Source organism: Malaclemys terrapin, chromosome 8, assembly GCF_027887155.1.
Source record: "Malaclemys terrapin pileata isolate rMalTer1 chromosome 8, rMalTer1.hap1, whole genome shotgun sequence".
In the NCBI taxonomy this organism is placed as follows: Eukaryota; Metazoa; Chordata; order Testudines; family Emydidae; genus Malaclemys; species Malaclemys terrapin.
The window spans coordinates 42,315,526-42,333,289 of NC_071512.1; the positions used below are offsets into that span (position 1 = coordinate 42,315,526).

The following is a 17,764-nucleotide window of genomic DNA, read 5'->3' on the forward strand; positions in this document are numbered from 1 at the left end:
TCTGCAAAATTTTGCATTGTGCAGTGGTGCAGAATTCCCCCAGGAGTAAACATAAGAACTGCCATACTGGGTCAGACCAAAGGTCCATCTAGCCCAGTATCCTGTCTACCAACAGTGGCCAATCCCAGGTGCCCCAGAGGGAATGAATAGAACAGGCAATCGTCGAGTGATCCATCCCCTGTCACCATTCCTACCCATCCTGGCTAATAGCCATTGATAGACCTATCCTCCATGAACTTAGTTTTTTGTTTTGTTTTTTAAACCCTGTTATAGTCTTGGCCTTCATTAGTCCAGTCCCTTGCACTCATGGCAGGACTAAGTATTAGACTATCCTAGTCTCCCATAGGTGCCACTGCGACACCTGCAAGAACGAGGCTCATCCGAGATAGCAATGTGTATTGAATGAAGTTCTGACTCTGCAGTGGCTGAGTGGCTGGGTCTCCCACTCTCTGCACACCTGGGCAAATCTCCCACTGTTGCTCTCAGTCGCCTCCAAATAAGCGCCCCACCCCTTTCTTAAAAGGGATGGCTCTTATTAATCAAATACAAACACCACAAATGCAAACAAATATCCAAACATCCAAATTCACCTCCCAGTGCAACATTCTGCCATATGAAATAATTTCATTAAATTACTGGACGAGCTTCACACCAACATGTACGTACATTTCCCCTGGGGTTATTCAGAAGGCTTGAACCCACAACATTCAGACAAGGGAAGGGTTGCCTTTTAGCGGCGCCCAGGGGTGGGGTTTAGTTTTCCCAGATTTCTGGGTGGGAGTTCGTGCCGGTTCCATTTTGCAATGTTAAGAGGACCTTCTAGATATTGAACCTAGCCCCCGGGTGCTGCCGACACCAGCTGGCAGATGGGTTATACCACCTATAAACTGGGGTGCTGTCAGGATAAATAAGTGAAGCACTGAATTTGCTATGGTAATGGTCATCTAAGCTACTCATTTTCCCCCAGGCATGGGGTAATGGGTATCATGTCTCTGCTGGTTCATTCTGACTAAGCCCCTCAGATTGTGGCTGGCTATGAGAAAGGCACCGCCCAGCTCAGAAACAGGCACCTGGCACACACAGGGCTCCCAGGCCACACATGAAAGTCAGATGTACAGCAACAGGCCTGTCCGCCCCAAGAGCTGGGCTGGCTCTGTCTCACACCCCCAGCATTCCCCAGTCATGACTCAGGCCCTGCACATCATGAGACTTCAAAACAACAAATACATGGTGCTTTTTGCCAGCCTTCCCATGGTTTAACTTGTCAGGAAGCCACCAGCCACTGTGTGTGGGGTCATGTCAGGGTCAAGATCCAGCCTTAAATATACACAACTGTGGTCTCCCTGGTCACTTCGGGGGGGAGGGGGGGAGGGGACACTTAATCCCCCCTCCCACCTAGGAGAGACAGACAACTGTCCCACTCACAGCCTCCCTCCCAACTCCTGCATGTCTCCTTTCCCATACATATCCACCACATTCACTCACCCCTCCCCAGATTTCCCTTCCTTTCCCCTCAGTTTCTTACCCACTCATTCTCCATCTCTAGCACCTCACACCCCCATGTTCCCCACAATCCACTTTCTGCCTCCCCCCCCCTTAACAGCAGCCGCACTCTGGCACACCCCACTCCCAAGGTTGCACAACGGCTGAGCAGAATCAGCCAGCAAGGGTACCCAGAGGGCAGTGTCCAGCCTGGCCCCTGCTGGTGACCCTCATGGAGGGGGAAGACGAATCCCCTTCCCACAGTCCTGGAAAGCGGGAGGGAGAAGGGATGGCTGCCAGCCCCCTGCTAGTGCAGGGAGAAAGGTGCTGTAGTAGGAAGAAGGCCTGAAACATAATCCCTCGTATCAGAGGCCTGAACTAAAGTAGTGGTCAAAACTTGGCTGATATGAAGCAAAGTCAGGTTGTGAGCAAGAGGCAGGCCCTGCTCACAGAATCTGGCAATCACAGGGCTGATATTGCAGAAACACACATTGCTAAGTAGTGCTAGGCACAAGAATATACACGCAAACACATTCCAGAAAGGTGGAACCAGAACACCTCGATACCAAACACAAACACTGATCCATCTTAAAGATAAGGTCAGGATGACAGCATGATGGATAGAGATGTTTTGATCAAACCTACAGATACAAGGTAATGGGTGGCAGCCTGATACGTTGGGACAATACGTAACTTGTTTGTATCTATATATAAAATGAAGTCTCAGAAGGAGTGTCTTTGTCTGGCCATGGGGATAATGGAAAGTCCTGCCACTGACTGAGCTAGTCCATTGCAATGCGAATACATGTGGTAGTGTACCTGTAATAATGGAGCCAGAACATTAGGACAGTGCTTTGTAGACAATAAACCTGACCAAGTGCTTTCACTACAAACCGAGTCTGGATTTATTGAGCAGTTTGATTGGAGCCCGCTGTATGGGCTATCTGGCCAGAGTCAGCGCAGCACACAGAAAATACACACACACACAGCCAAACATCTGACTACAGGTGCTACGGGGAGGGGAGACTGGATTATTGGCCAGATTGGGTCCAAAACCCAGAGACAGAGACAGCGCTGCTTAGGGTTGCCACCTTTCTAATGGCTGGTAACTGGACCTCCAAGGCTCCACCCCCGTCGGTCGCAGGGTCTTCACCAGCAAGGCCAAGGCCGCCTTGCCTGCCACCTGTGGGCTGTGAAGGGCCACACGCTGCCACAAGCCACATGAGCAGCCTGGCCCCCAGAGACGGCGGTGCTGCTGCGCTGCCTCCTTCCTTCTGCTTAGGGTTGCCACCTTTTCCACAGATTAAAAAAAAAAAAAAAAAAAAAAGGACAAACAGCAGGGCTTGTCAAATGGCACCCAGACACACAAGCCAAAACCCAGACAGTCCAGGTGAAAACCGGATAGGTGCCAACCATAGTGCTGCTACTTGCCCCACAGAGCATGCAAGGGGGTAACATGCACTGGGCCAGGTGCACGTGTGTTTGAGTCCCAGTTCTTCCACTGACAGTTCTTAGTGGCTCTATGCAGCCCTCTCCCTCTGTATGTATTACTTATATTCCCAGAGAGCCTGGGCCCCAGGCATGGACCAGAACTCCATTGTGCCATGCACTGAACAGCCAGTCCCAGCACCAAGGAGCCCTCCCTATCGAGCAAGGCCTCTCCCCCTCCCAGTGAGGCACTGTCCCTGCTCTAGTGCCCAGGAATGCCAGGGCACTTCAGGCAGAGCTAGGTCTGGGGCTCTCTTATGAAAGACCCAAGTCCTTGCCACACCAGCTTGCAGAATGAAACTGCCAGTTGCATGTGCTTTGTATAGGACCCAGCCTGGAAAGAAGCATTACCGGAGTGGCAGCAATCACCAGCAGGGACTGGCCAGGGCAAAATCAGCAGGAGCCAAGGCTGGAAGGAGCAGCCCACTGGCAGCAGCAGGAAGGCTAAGGAGGACACACTCTATGGGGTCTAGGCACAGAAAGGGCTCGAGGAAGCAGAAATTCTGATTTTGGGGCAGCTGTAGCCAGGAGGCTGTGAGCAGAGAGGAGCTAAAAGGAATGCCATAAGCAGCCTCCCTGCAGCTGGTAAAAGTTTGCTAAGTCTCACAGTTGTGCCTGCACGGCCAGCAGAAACCTGCAGCAGGAAGTCTCCGAGACTGGGTCTGCATGAGGTTTGGGCTCCGGCACTAAACATAGTGGCGTAGACAAAGCCCAAGCCTCATGTTGACCCAGCCTTGGATGCACTAGGGCCCTGAAGCCTAGGGACTGGGCTGGGATACACAAAAGCATCCCTAGGAATAAAGCACAAGGAAAGGAAACAGTCCCATCAAGGGCAGGTGCGGGCTTGGACAAGCACCGTCCAGTTGGCAGCATTCTGCAGACAAGAGAGAACCATCACCTAATACTGTAGGGAGAGTGCACTGAGCAGGGCCCCAGGAGCTGAGGAGTCTGGTCCACCTCTGCTGAGGACCGTTTACATTTCTATGCACCTCACAGCCCTTGTCTTGAGCCAGGCCTGATGCCCCCGCTTAGGGGACAGTCACGTACCATCTCCCATCTACAATGATGAAAGGCTGCACAAGGTCACGGCCCAGACAACAGGGAATAGTGCTGTCAAGAGCCTAGTCCCTCTGCAGCGCCCCCTTGGGTCGTGACCAAGTCACATGCTTGCTCAGATCTCGTTATCTGGGTTAGGGCAGTTCCATCACTGGCCTGAGGATGGAAACTCAGCCCTTTGCTGAGCCCCTCTGGAGTCCTCCTCTCCTGGGGCCCAGTGGAGGAAAACAGGAAAAACAAATGAAACAACAACCAGCCCCAGATGAGCCAGCAACCTCCATTCCTTCTGGGAGTCTTGGCCAAGGTACAGTCTGGCTCCATGTTCTCTGGTCAGCCCCCAGAAAGCACCTTGCAGTGACTGGTTATAGTGTGACCTGCCTTCTTTGCAGGGTGCTTGAACAGTCCTTGGCCATAGGAGCAGGTTCTGCCTGCCATGGGGCACGATCATGGAGCTGAGGGGATGAGAGGTCTGTCCTCCACCCAGAGCTGCGCTCTTCCCTCTTGAACTTTTCCTCCAGGCCTGACCTGCCTTGCAAGTATGGCAGGGTGAAGTCACTGCAGCCCAAAGCAACTCCTTAACCCCTTCCTGCCTACTGTGGGGTTGGTACACCCCATTACAAGTCCCCATCTCTTCAAGGTGGCAGCATGGCAGATTGTAATATTTATTTTTAAGCATTTTTTTAAATTATCAATTTAAATTTCCATAGTTGCAGGAAATTAGGTCATTATTTCATGACAGCAGATATTGAGATTCAAAAGTTAAAGGTTTATAACCCGTTATAACACAAACTGTCAACATCACATGTCAAAATATACAAACTAAACATCCTTCAATCAGACTAATTTCTCAGCAAGTTCACAGCTGACACTAAACTGGAGGGAGAGGTAGATATTCTGGAGGGTAGGGATAGGGTCCAGAGTGACCTAGAGAAATTGGAGGATTGGGCCAAAAGAAATCTGATGAGGTTCAACAAGGACAAGCGCAGAGCCCTGCACTTAAGAAGAAAGAATCTCATGCACCGCTACAGGCTGGGGACCGACTGGCTAAGCAGCAGTTCTGCAGAAAAGGGCCTGGGGATTACAATGGACGAGAAGCTGGATATGAGTCAGCAGTGTGCCCTAGTTGCGAAGGCAGCCAACGGCATATTGGGCTGTATTAGTAGGAACATTGCCAGCAGATCGAGGGAAGTGATTATTCCCCTCTATTCGACACTGGTGAGGCCACAACTGGAGTACTGTGTCCAGTTTTGGTTGTCCCCCGCCACCACCACTACAGAAGGGATGTGGACAAATTGGAGATAGTCCAGCAGAGGGCAATGAAAATGATTAGGGGGCTGGGGCACATGACCTACAAGGAGAGGCTGAGGGAACTGGGCTTATTTAGTCTACAGAAGAGAAGAGTGAGGGGGGATTTGATAGCAGCCTTCAACTACCTGAAGAGGATGGAGCTAGGCTGTTCTCAGTGGTGTCAGTGAACAGAACAAGAAGCAATGGTCTCAAGTTGCAGTGGGGGAGGTCTAAGTTGGATATTAGAAAACACTATTTCACTAGGAGGGGGGGTAAAGCACTGGAATGTGTTACCTCGGGAGGTGGTGGAATCTCCATCCTTAGAGGTGTTTAAGGTCTGGCTTGACAAAGCCTTGGCTGGGATGATTTAGTTGGTGTTGGTCCTGCTTTGAGCAGGGGATTGGACTGGATGACCTCCTGAGGTCTCTTCCAACCCTAATATTTTATCATTCTGTGACTACAAAGCCGCCTTGCACTGACCTAGTTGTGCAGTGTGCCAGGGTGCTGGGCAAAGCCCTCTGATATGCCAGCTCCCATTTAGGGGAATAAATTAGAGCTGCCTGGCCCTAATCTGGGAAGCAGAGACAGCTGCTACCTAATTAGCCTGGGGCTGTATAAAAGCCTTGGAGGAAGGAAGCCAATGGGGGAACAGAAAGAAAGGGAAAAGGCAGGGAATGGAAGCAGGGAGGTAGCTCTTCCCTACCTACTTCCTGCCTGCCGATCGTGAAGAGCCAGCTGTGCATGGTGAAATGATGGTGGGAACAAGCCTGTGAATAAACTGCACCAGTGGCTACTATCTCCAGGGTCTCAGTGACTTTGTGGACCTAGCAGAGGCAGTAGCCAGGGGGGCCTACCGCGCTCTGTTACACACTGGAGCTTGTCCAGGATGCGTGCCGGAGCAAGTGTTTGGCAGTCTGGAGATGGAGGAGACCCTGCAATGGCTAGTCAAGCAGCAGGAGAAGGTGCAGAAGGCAATGCAGAGTTTTCAGCAAGCCTACCAGCTGGAGAGATAGGCCTTGCTCATCTGGCAGGCAGAACAGCAGAAGAGCCTTCAGGCCCTCATTTAGGAGCAGGCCGGCATAGAATCATAGAATGTCAGGGTTGGAAGGGACCTCAGGAGGTCATCTAGTCCAACCCCCTGCTCAAAGCAGGACCAATCCCCAGACAGATTTTTGCCCCAGATCCCTAAGTGGCCCCCTCAAAAGATTGAACCCACAACCCTGGGTTTAACAGGCCAACACTCAAACCAGCAGCTCCTGCAGAAAGTGGCGAGTCCCACAGGAGGCGATGGCGTTCAGGCGCCAGGCCTAGGACTATGTAAAATGGGCCCAACAGATGACCCCAACACCTTCCTAGGTACATTTGAGTGGGTAACTGTGGGAGCTGGATGGGACAAGGCAGACTTCCCCACGAAGGAGGGACGACCGTGCAAGGAAGTGGAGAAGGAGGAGGCCCAGAGAACCTCTGCCCGGGAAGGGCCCAGAGAACAAAAGGGAGGACACCCGAGGGGCTCCCCAGCGGGTCCAGGCCGATTGTCTGCTGGCAGTGCGGACGACCGGGACAAAAGAAGGGGGACTGCCCCACATGGATTGTGGGTGGGCAAATGCTGGAGGGCAGGAGAAGGGGTGGAAGCTGTCCACTCTTCCAGTAATGTTGGGGAGGAAATCCCAGAAAGGCCTGGTGGACTCGGCCTCAGCCTGTTCTCTGGTACAAAGGAAGCACGTGAGGCCACACTGGTGGATGCCCAGTGCGAAGATGGACGTGGAATGCATCCACAGGGATAGAAGACAATACCCTATGGCCCAGGTGCCCTTCAAGGTTCGGGGCAGGTTTAAGTGGCAGCGGATCGGGGTAGTAAAGGGCCTGCCTTACCTGGTAGTGGTGGGTATGGACTGGGACTCCTTCCCAGGAGGGAAGGTGGGCAGAGGGAGAAAGCCCAAGATAGGAAAAAAGGGGAGATCCCCAGAGGATGGGGGTAGAGACCTCTGAGCAGAAAACCCCTAGACAACAGAGCTTGAGAAGGGAGCGGGAAGCTATGAGCAAGACATCCACCCAGGGTCCTTGACTGGAGAGTAAGGCCCAGCGGAGGCCTTTATTAGTGGACCCCCAAAGGAAGAGACCCAGGCCCCACTGGACAAGCTTGAGGAACAGGAAGTCCTGAGTGTCCAGGAGAGGGCTGGGACCAACCCTGAACCCCTGACGGAAGGGAAGGGAGGGAAAAAACGGGAACACCCAGGGGGCTGTGAATGCTTCGAGGACCTGTGGGTCCATCCACCGCCCACCCAACGTAGTTTCTGTGGGTAGGGGATGGAGAAACCTCACACGGCAAGTTCTGGGAATGACCCAAAAGAGGGGGAAAAACCTCTCCCATAGAGCCCCCCACCAGTAGAGGAAGGAGAGGACGCAGAGAGGCAAACCTGGCAGTTGGAGAAGGTGGGGAGGTGTGTGACAGGGTGCTGGGCAAAGGGTTGCTGATTCAACCCTCTGTCATGCCAGTTCCCATTTACGGGAATGAATTAGAGTTGTCTGGAGGTAACCTGGCCCTAACTGGGGAAGCAGAGACAGCTGACCACCTAATTAGCCTGGGCTGTATAAAAGCCTCAAAGGAAGAAAGCCAAGGGAGGAGCAGAAAGAAAGGGGAAAGGCAGGGAGTGGAAGCAGCTCTTCCCTCTCTCCTGCCTGCAGATGGTGAATGGCCAACTGTACATGGTGAAATGGTGGTGGAAACAAGCCTGTGAATAAACTGCACCTGTGGCTACTAATCCCAGGGTCTCCGAGTGACTTTGTGGACTAGCAGAGGCAGGAGCCAGGGGGCCCTGCTGCGATCTACTACATGTAGGTATCTACACTTAAATGGGTCTCCCACTGACATAAGCGCCCCAGTACAGCACCGCAGTAACACCACCTCCAGGAGCAGCGTTGGCCCATGGTCAGTGTGGTGAGGTTGACACAGTGCCAGCATAGGCATTGCGTTACTTATACTGACCCACAATGCCAGGCAGTGACCACTCTGGTCACAATTGTGAGTTCCACTGCCCAAGGGGTCACAGAAAATAGAACCCTCCCCACCCCCGTTTTAAAACCCAGAACTTTTTGATATGCCTTTTCCTGATTGTCCAGCTTAGAGAGCACAACTCACAGCTCCCCACTGTTGTGTGCAACTGCCCAGCTGACCCTGCTGGCTACACGCTCCAGACGCACTCTGGCTTGGAGTAGGCAGGAGATATTGGCTCTCCTGGGCCTGTGGGGAGAACAGGCTGTGCAAACACAGCAACAGACCAGCCATAGAAATGTGGACATGGAAGAGCAGGTTGTATGGGAGATGCAGGAGAAAAGGGGCATGACAAGGACCAACAGCAGTGCTGTGTGAAAGCCAAGGAGCTGAGTCAGGCAAACCAGGCCAGGGGGGCAACAATCAATGTGGTGCTGAGCCACAGCCCTGCCACTTTTACAAAGAGCTGCATGCCATACTTCGGGGGACCCCACCAACCCACAGACTACCATGGGTACCTCCAAGGAGCCCGAGCCACAGCCCCTGCTGTGCACAGCAAGGAGAAGGAAGAAAAGGATGATGGGGACATGCTACCACGGGGTCCAGTTGCACCACAAGCCAGGACCTGCTTGAGACTCCACTGCCGTCCAATCAGGCCCAATGCAGGGGAAGGATCCTTGGGTAAGCATGTATATTTATTTCCCATCACACTGATGGTTGTCCCAACTTAGCAGGATATAGCTATCAACTTTCCATACTGGAAGAGGTACCAATACAAGAAAGTTAGCATTGTTATCTGCTTTTCATTCCCCTGTAGGATTAGGCAGGGGACCATGCAGAACAGTTTGTTTCTACGGGGATGTCCCTTCTTCATCGAGATCTCTCTGGAGGATACCTTTCATGGAGGTACATTGTAGTCCTCTCCCAAAGGTTTCTAGGGATGGCAGCCTTATTTCTTCCTCTGCGGTAAGGCACTTTCCCATACCAATTGGTGATAACTTCGACAGGCACCATTGCAGCGCACAGCCTAGCAGCACACGAGCCCCGACAGCTTTGGGACGCCAGCAGCAGCTGTGCTCTGTGCATTAATTACTCTCAGGAATGAGATATGAGTTACAATGACCCCATCTGGTGGTGGGAAATTGGGGTCCATATTCAGTGCCATTGCCCTATACTCATAGTTTCATGCAACTGAGCAACTCCTTCCTCATTTCCCTCACCCCAGCAGGTAGGGGCCCAGTGCTCTGCAGCCACCCTGGGGTATCAGCAGCCAGCCTAGGGCTCTGCTCCTGGCCGGGGCCCAGCACTCTGCAGCCGCCCCCAGCTTCTAAAAAATTCTCACATGTCTGGCATCCCCAGAAAGGGCATCTCACAAATGTATTACTGGCACACAAAACCTTAAGTTAGAGTGAATAAATGAAGACCGGGCACACCACTTCTGAAAGGTTGCTGACCCGTGGTCTAGAAAGACATGATTAGGTTTTATTTCTTTTATTTTGTAAGGCTTGTGGACTCCTCTGTACTAACTCCAGATGCTTTTGTTTTGCTTGTAACCTATAAGCTGAACCTCAAGAGAGATATCTTGATGCTTAATTTTTGTAAGTGGGTTTTTTAAATCTAGCAAAAGCCTAAATTCAAAATATCTTTTCTTTGTTTTTACTAAAATTTACCCTTTTTTAAGAACAGGATTGGATTTTTGGTGTCTTAAGAGGTTTGTGCATGTGTTGTTTAATTAGCCGGGGGCAACAGCTAATTTCCTTTGTTTTTTTTCTCAGCTCTCCCCCCGGGGGGGTGGAGGGGTGAAAGGGCTTGAGGGTACCCCCCAGGAAGGAATTCCCAAGTGTGCCTTCCTGGGTTTCAAGGGGTTTGCATTTGGGTGGTGGCAGCATCTACCCATCCAAGGTCAGAGAGAACCTGTGACCTTGGGAGTTTAATACCAGCCTGGAGTGGCCCATACTAATTTTTAAAATCCTTGTGGGCCCCCACTTCTGCACTCGAAGTGCCAGAGTGGGGAATCAGCCTTGACACCAGCCTCAGGGATTTTAAGGCCCGGCTTGACAAAGCCCTGGCTGGGATGATTTAGTTGGACTAGATGACCTCATGAGGTCTCTTCCAACCCTAATCTTCTATGATAAAAGAAATACATTCTTCAGCTATCCACACCAATGGCAGGAGCCTGGTAATAAACAGGAGGAACTGGAAATGCTCAGGCAGGAGAAGAAATCTGATTGACTTGACATTATAGAGAGTGGTTGGGAGAAGTCACATGACATGGGGATCAGAGTGGATAATCAGCTGAACATGAGCTTCTAGTGCATGCTATGGCCAAAAGGGCTAACGCGATTCTTGGATGCAGAAACAGGGCAATCTTGAGTAGGAGCAGAGAGGTTATTTCACCTCAGTATTTGGCATTAGTATGATTGCAGCTGGAATCCCGTGTCCAGTTCTGGTGTCCACAGTTCAAGAAGGATGTTGAAAAGGAGGGTTCAAAGAAGAGCTACAAGAATGATTAAGGTATTGGAAAACATAACTTACAGTGATAGACTGAGTCTTCAAGTCACCCCTTAACCTTTTCTTTGTTAAGCTAAATAAACTTGATCACAGTCTATAGGTATCTTTATGGGAACAAATATTTAATAATGGGCTCTTTCATCTAGTAAGGTATAACACGATCCAACTTCTGAAAATTGAAGCTAGACAAATTCAGCCTGGAAATAAGTTAAAGTTGGTGTTGTGCCAGTATTTAAAATGAGTAAACAGGACAACCCAAGTAATTGTAGGCTGGCTAGCCTGGCACTGATCCTGGGCAAAATTATGGAATGGCTGCTCCAAGACTATCACTAAAGAGTTACAGGATAGAAATAAGTGATACTAATTAACATGGTTTCATAGTAAATGGGACTTGTTGGAAGAACTTGATACTGTTCTTTGACAAGATTGCAAGGCTGTTTGGTCAAATTAACTGTAGTGGTGTAATATATTTGGACATGTTTGGCTTAGTAATGCACAACATTCTGATTAGAAGATTAGCACTATACAAGATCAGTATGAGCATATTAAATGGGTTAAAACTGGCTGACAGATCTCAACCAATTGTACCCTGAAGAGACTGGTTTTTAAATCAATGATCTAGAAGAAGATAACTCATTGCTGATAAAGTTTGCAGCTGACACAAAGACTGGTGGGTTGGTAAATGGCGACCAGGACAGGTTACTGATATAAAATTATTTGGATCACTTGGTAAGATGAGTGTAATGTAAAAAATCATGCCTTTTAATACAGCCAAGTGTAAGGCTATCCATTTAGGAACAAAGAATATAATAACCATTGGAACAATTTATCAAGGTTCATAGTGGATTCTCCATCACTGACCATTTTAAAGTCAAAATTGGATGTTTTTCTTACTTACATAGGATGGGGAGGGGGGGGCTGTATCCCAGAAAGCAGTGACTCTGGAAGGCACCTAAATGTCATGGTGGATAACAAACTGAACATGAGCTCCTAGTGCGATGCTGTGGCTAAGATTGTAAATGCCATTCTTGGAGGCAGAAACAAGGGGATACAGTTTACGAATACTGTATGTTGATATGATTATTGGGGTGTGTGCTGTATGAATATACTGGTTTAATTTATTTAGGGGGAGCTGTATGGAAAACAAACAGGAAGAAAAGAAATACCCATAAATGGCTCAAGCAAACATTTGAGACAGACAATGCCAGGATCAGAAAAGGAACCAGAAGAATCAAGAGGGCTAGAGAGACTCTCTCAAGAAGGGATTAGTTTCTGGAGAATTTATCTGAAGTGCCACGGTCACTATCCCAGGATGGAAGGGTTTTACGTGAGAAAGCCATGCATTGTGAATTGTTTTAAAATCCTTTTTCTCTATATGCTTTGTTCCTACTTCTAAAACAAATAGGTTGGATTGAGATGGCTGTCTAGTTACTGTATTCAGCACTAGTAAAAGGATCCTGCAGATAAGAACTGCAGATGCCAATCTGAGTAGGACCTGCTTGGTATGTACGGTTGATACACAGGATCCTGTAGCCCAAGGCCAGGTCTAAGAGCGGAGAATTGCATGATTCCACCCCGGAATAGATAAAGACACTAGGCCTCCGGGGTTGCATTCAGAGAGGGCAGGAAGTGGCAGGTTAGGGTTACCATATTTAAAAAATAAAAAAAGAAGACACTCCACGGGGCCCTGGCCCCGCCCCTTTCCCAACCCCGGCCCCGCCCCAACTCCGCCCCTTCCCCAAAGTTCCCAACTCTCCCTCCCAGCCACACGAAAAGGGCTGCCCAAGCGCTACCGGCTTCACGGTTTGCCGGGCAGCCCCCAGACCCTGCGCCCCTGGCCGGCGCTTCCCCAGCGCAGCTGGAGCCCGGGAGGGGAAGCGCCCAGCCGGGGGTGCAGAGTCTGGGGGCTGCCCAGCAAACCGTGAAGCCGGTAGCGCTCGGGCAGGCCCCATGCCTCCGGACCCTGTGCCCCCGGCCGGGCACTTTAACTCCCGGGCTCCAGCTGCTGTGCTCCTCCCCTGACTCTTCGGCTCTGTTTAAGAGCTGAGCTGCCCGAGCGCTCCGGCTTCGGGCAGCCCCCATGCCTCCGGACCCCAGCCGCCGGAGCAGAGCAGCTGGAGCCCGGAAGGGGAAGTGCCCGGCCGGCGGCTGGAGTCCGGAGGCAAGGGGGCTGCCCAAAGCCAGTAGCGCTCGGGCAGCTCAGCTCTTAAACAGAGCCGAAGAGTCAGGGGAGGAGCACAGGAGCCGCGGGAGGGGAAGTGCCCGGCTGGTATTTTCCAGGACATGTTTGGCTTTTTGGCAATTCCCCCCAGACGGGGGTTTGATTACCAAAAAGCCGGACATGTCCGGGAAAAACCAGACGTATGGTAACCCTACCCCAGGTTCTTCTGGGGGGGGGGGGGGGGAGGTGGTTGGGCTGCTACATTATCCATAGAAAAAGAGGGGCGGTGCAGGAAATGAACTGACCCTGAGCTGCTGGCTCCCCCTCCCCGGTGACACAGCCCAGCCTTCTCTCTCCACCCTCCCCATGTGGGAGCCACCAGCAGGCTCCCTGTTTCTGATCTCTGGGGGAGTGGGGAGCAGAGGCCCAACACCCCTGCAGACAGCAGCTATGGAGCCCAACAGAGAGGTCAGGCCAGGGCTAAATTAATTGCATTGACCAGAGTGGGAGTTGGCTTGGTTGCATGGAGGGGTCGGGGGGTAAATATTGTAGTGGTGCCAGCATGAGGCTGCTGACTTCCCTGTTTGGGGAAGGGGATGGAGTGGGAATGGGGGCTGAATTAATTGCAGTGGGGCTGGAGGTTTGGAGGTGGGAACAGTTGAACTAATGGCATTGGGGCAGGGACCTCCCTCCCTCTCTCCCCAGATCTCTCTGCTGATCGTGCCCCATGAGCTGGTCAGGTGAGGACTCTTTGCACAGCTCCCCAGCCCTCCAGCCACCTGAGCAGTGACTTCCCACCCCAGCCTATAACAGATCCCAGCACTGTTTTATATTATTCCCTTGTTGGGGGAACACCACGAACAAAGTTTTGCCACTCATGGCTATTGCAGGCTGCGGTCTGCTTCACAGACTGAGAAGCAATGCACATCTCAGCCACTGCCGCTGGCTTGTGGCACACATGGGGGGGCTATGGTGGCTGGATCTCCCCCACAACACACACACCCCTTGTCCCTCTGGGGCCATGTGCAGAGGCCCTAGCACAGGCACTGGTTAGCACGCACTGAAAAGAAAGGCCCTGAACAGGAGAGGTCTGCAGACCTGACAGGGTCCAATTCTCACCCATCTACATGCACAGCTCCAATGAAACACCCCCATCCTGCAGGCCAAGGGCAGGCCTCCCAGCCATAGGCTCCAACTTCCACTGTTCCCAGTGGGTGCTCGACCTCACCCCCACCCCTGGTCCTGCCCTCGCCCCGTCCCAATTCCACCCCTTCCCCAAAGTCCCTTCCCCCATTCCACCCTCTTCCCCTAAGTCCCTGCCTCTTCTCCACCTCCTCCCCTGAGTGCGCCGCGTCCCCACTCCCTCTTGGAAAGTCCTAAGCGCTGCCAAACAGCTGTTTGGCGGCAGGAAGCACTGGGAGGTAGGCAGAGGAGCAGGGACATGGCGTACGGGTGGAGTGGGGGGGGGGGGGGGAAGGAGGTAGGTTGGGGAGCTTGGCTGCCGGCGGGTGCAGCGCACCCACTAATTTTTTTCCCCATGGGTGCTCCAGCCCCGGAGCACCCACGGAGTCTGTGCCTATGCTCCCAGCCTCCCTGGGAATGCAGAGCAGGGCTTGTGGCATTAGAGAGAGCACACACATCCAGTCCAGGAGCATGCCTGACCCTTCCTTTTCCCATGCGTTATCCCATCCAACTCTCAGGTTAGTAAACGAGCAGGAAGTGGTTGTGCAGCACCCCCAGCACTCACAAGTATTTCGATGACTACTGAAATGGATGAGAGCTAGGCACCTAGATATCTTTGAGGCTCTGGGCCCAGCTGCCTGAGGCTCAGCTCCTCAGACGCATGTGAACCCTGGCAAGACAGTGAGGCTGGCAGAGGAGGGGCTGGTTGGAAGCAGGTTTGTTATCTCAGGTCCATCTTCTCCTTACAACCCACCCGCCCTGAGCAGAGCACACAGCTCCCCTGCACTAGCGCCTAGGACAGGGCTGTGATGAAGTGGGGATTTTCCCTTGTTATGCTGTATGTGAGCCTATGTGAGTCTTGCTGTTTTGCCAGCTGACTGGGAGTCACATCTGGCTGCGGAGTTGGGGTGCAGGGCCCTCTGGCTTCCCCAGGAGCCTCGCCTGGGCAGACTCGTTGCGGGAAGCGCACGGTGTGAGAAGGGGATGCTGAATGCTCCGAGGTCAGACCCAGGAAGGTCGAAGCTGTGTAAGCTTCTTGCTCTGGAGACAGTATGCTCAGAGAGAGGAGGCATGCTCCCTCAGAGTCCTGCCTGGCTTCGTATGGAGTACTTCCAGAGCATCGCCCTGGTGACTCCATGATAACTGGTGGCAAAGGTGGGATAAACTGCACCTCATGGACAGAGCATCCTGCAGTAAGTGACTGGGGAGCAGTAAAACAAAGGAGGATTAGCAAGAGATGGGAGTGCTGAAGGCGCCAAGAGGTGTGGTTCCAGGAGGAGCCTATGGCTTAACCCCGAAAGAGGTGGACCCCCGAAAAGGGCTGTCGCACTGAAGGGGTTCCTCCCAGGGATCATGGGGAGCTGAGAGAGCATAGGCCTGTGAGTCTGTGACCACTTCGGAACAGCGTGGAGATGGCCTATAACAATCTCCTTAAGGTAATTGTGGACCTGTGCAGAGAAAGACGGCTGCGCATTGGAAAGCTCACTAAGGCACAGCTGATTGCTCATTGGAAAGAGGGGCATTAACACTTTCTTCCTTCCTTTGAGTGACGTAAAAGCATTTCCAGCACTCTCCGCTATTTTATTATTTTAATCAATAAAGCTTTAAAAATCTAGACACTTGAGGTGTTTAGTCATCTTCTCCCCAAACAATCCTGTGGCGTCAGCCTAATCAACTGACATTCCAAGCAGATTGTGACAGATTTTTGTTACCAATGTCTGATTACGGAGTCGGGGTGCAGGGTCCTCTGGCTTCCCCAGTAGCCCCGCCTGGGTGGACTCGCTGCGGGAAGCACACGGTGAGGAAGGGGATGCAGAATGCTCCAAGGTCAGACCCAGGAAAGTCGAAGCTGTGTAAGCTTCTTGCCGTGGAGACAGTATGCTCAGAGAGAGGAGGCATGCTCCCCCAGAGTCCTGACTGGCTTTGTATAGCGTGACAAGGGCTCACAGTAATAGGCTAACTAACGTTCCACAGGCCATGCTGAGGGTTGACACTGCTCCTCCATAGACCAGGAGTTTGCCCCATTAGACACTATGGAGGCCTCAGACACGGCAGAGCTGGGGGCTATAGAGCCCCAAAGATATTAATCATAGAAGTATAGGACTGGAAGGGACCTCGAGAGGTCATCTAATCCAGTCCCTTGCACTCAGGGTAAGGGTAAGTATTATTTAGACCATCCCTGACAGGTGTTTGTCTAACCTGCTCTTAAAAATCTCCCATGACAGCGATTCCACAACCTCCCTAGGCAATTTATTCCAGGGCTTAACCACTCTGACAGGAAGTTTTTCCTAATGTCCAACCTCAACCACCCTTGCTACAATTAAAGCCCATTGCTTCTTGTCCTATCCTCATAGGTTAATGAGAACAATTTTCCTCCCTCTGTCTTGTAACAAACTTCTATGTACTTGAAGATTGTTATCATGTCCCCTCTCAGTCTTCTCTTCTCCAGACTAAACACACCCAATTTTTTCAGTCATCCCTCATAGGTCGTGTTTTCTAGACCTTTCATCATTTTTGTTGCTCTTCTCTGGACTCTCTCCAGTTTCTCCACATCTTTCCTGCAATGTGGCACCCAGAACTGCAGTTGAGGCTATATCAGTGTAGAGTAGACCCACCGAATTACTGCCCATGTCTCGCTTAGAACACTCCTGCTACTATAACCCAGAATGAAGTCTAGTTTTTCTGCAGCAGTGTTACACTTCCACAGGTCAGAGCAGGCCGAGGACCATAAGTCGCCGGAAAGCAGTGCCATAGGCGCCGTGGACCGCACTGGCGGGTTAGCCCGATGCTTGCTGGGAGCTGTAGTCTGCTCTGGCTACAATTCGCCGTCTAGGGAGCGGGCTGCCGCGGCCCCGTTACCCGGCGCTGCGCGGAGCGTCTGGGGCCGCGGCTGGGCACCTCGCGGGCAGGGCCGCGCAGCCCGCTTACCTCAGCCACCCCGCTGCACCCCTGGAGGGACTCGGCGGGCTCCCCTCCACCAGGCCCGGGGGGCACAGCCCGGCTCGCAGGCGGCCCTGCCCTGTCCGCGCTCTAGTCCGGGGTGGAGGCAAGGCGGGACCCTGGGGAGTTTTAGCACGCGGCAGGCAAGAGACGCGCTGGAGCCGGGGCGGGGATCCCTTCCCCAGGCGGGCCGACCCGCAGCGCCCCGTTCCCCGCAGAACGTTCCCCCGGAGCTAGCTCGTCCCGACCTCCCGCAACTTGTCCCAAAACTTCGGGGTCCGGCCGCTCCCGGGCTCTGCTCTCGCCCCGCCGCGCTGGTGCAGCCCGGAATCTTGGGCAACTGGGCTCCTGACCCCGTAGCACTTACCCCAAGACGCGCCAGAGTGGGGCCGCAGATTTCTCTTCCCGGCCGAGTGCGAACTTCTGCCGGCTGATGCAAGACGGCGCCGAGGCATTCTGCGAATTCCTGGACCCCGGCCAACGTCCCACAATCCCACATCTTGCACATTTGGCTTCAATTAGGGGCTGGGGGAGCCAGACACCAATCAGAGCTGGCTTCTCTGCCGAGGCTCGCTCGCTCGGCCCAAGGGAATGCGCGCAGAGCTGTAATTTACAGCAAAACCCATTCATAGGAAGGAAACAATCCCAAAGCAGTGAGTGGCCTT

At 52.4% G+C, this 17,764-nt stretch overlaps 1 protein-coding gene across 3 annotated transcripts in view; it reads right to left on the reverse strand.

Moving 5' to 3' along the window:
* DDR2 (discoidin domain receptor tyrosine kinase 2) overlaps window positions 1-17,561 on the reverse strand; it is a 116,221-nt gene extending 98,660 nt beyond the window's left edge. For 2 of the 3 annotated variants that reach the window (XM_054037682.1, XM_054037679.1), the window contains exon 1: window positions 17,467-17,561. The gene's annotated coding sequence lies outside the window, so the exon portion shown is untranslated. The remainder of the gene's footprint in view (window positions 1-17,466) is intronic. The other variant, XM_054037680.1, reaches the window with a different exon arrangement.
* Window positions 17,562-17,764: the final 203 nt, after the last annotated feature.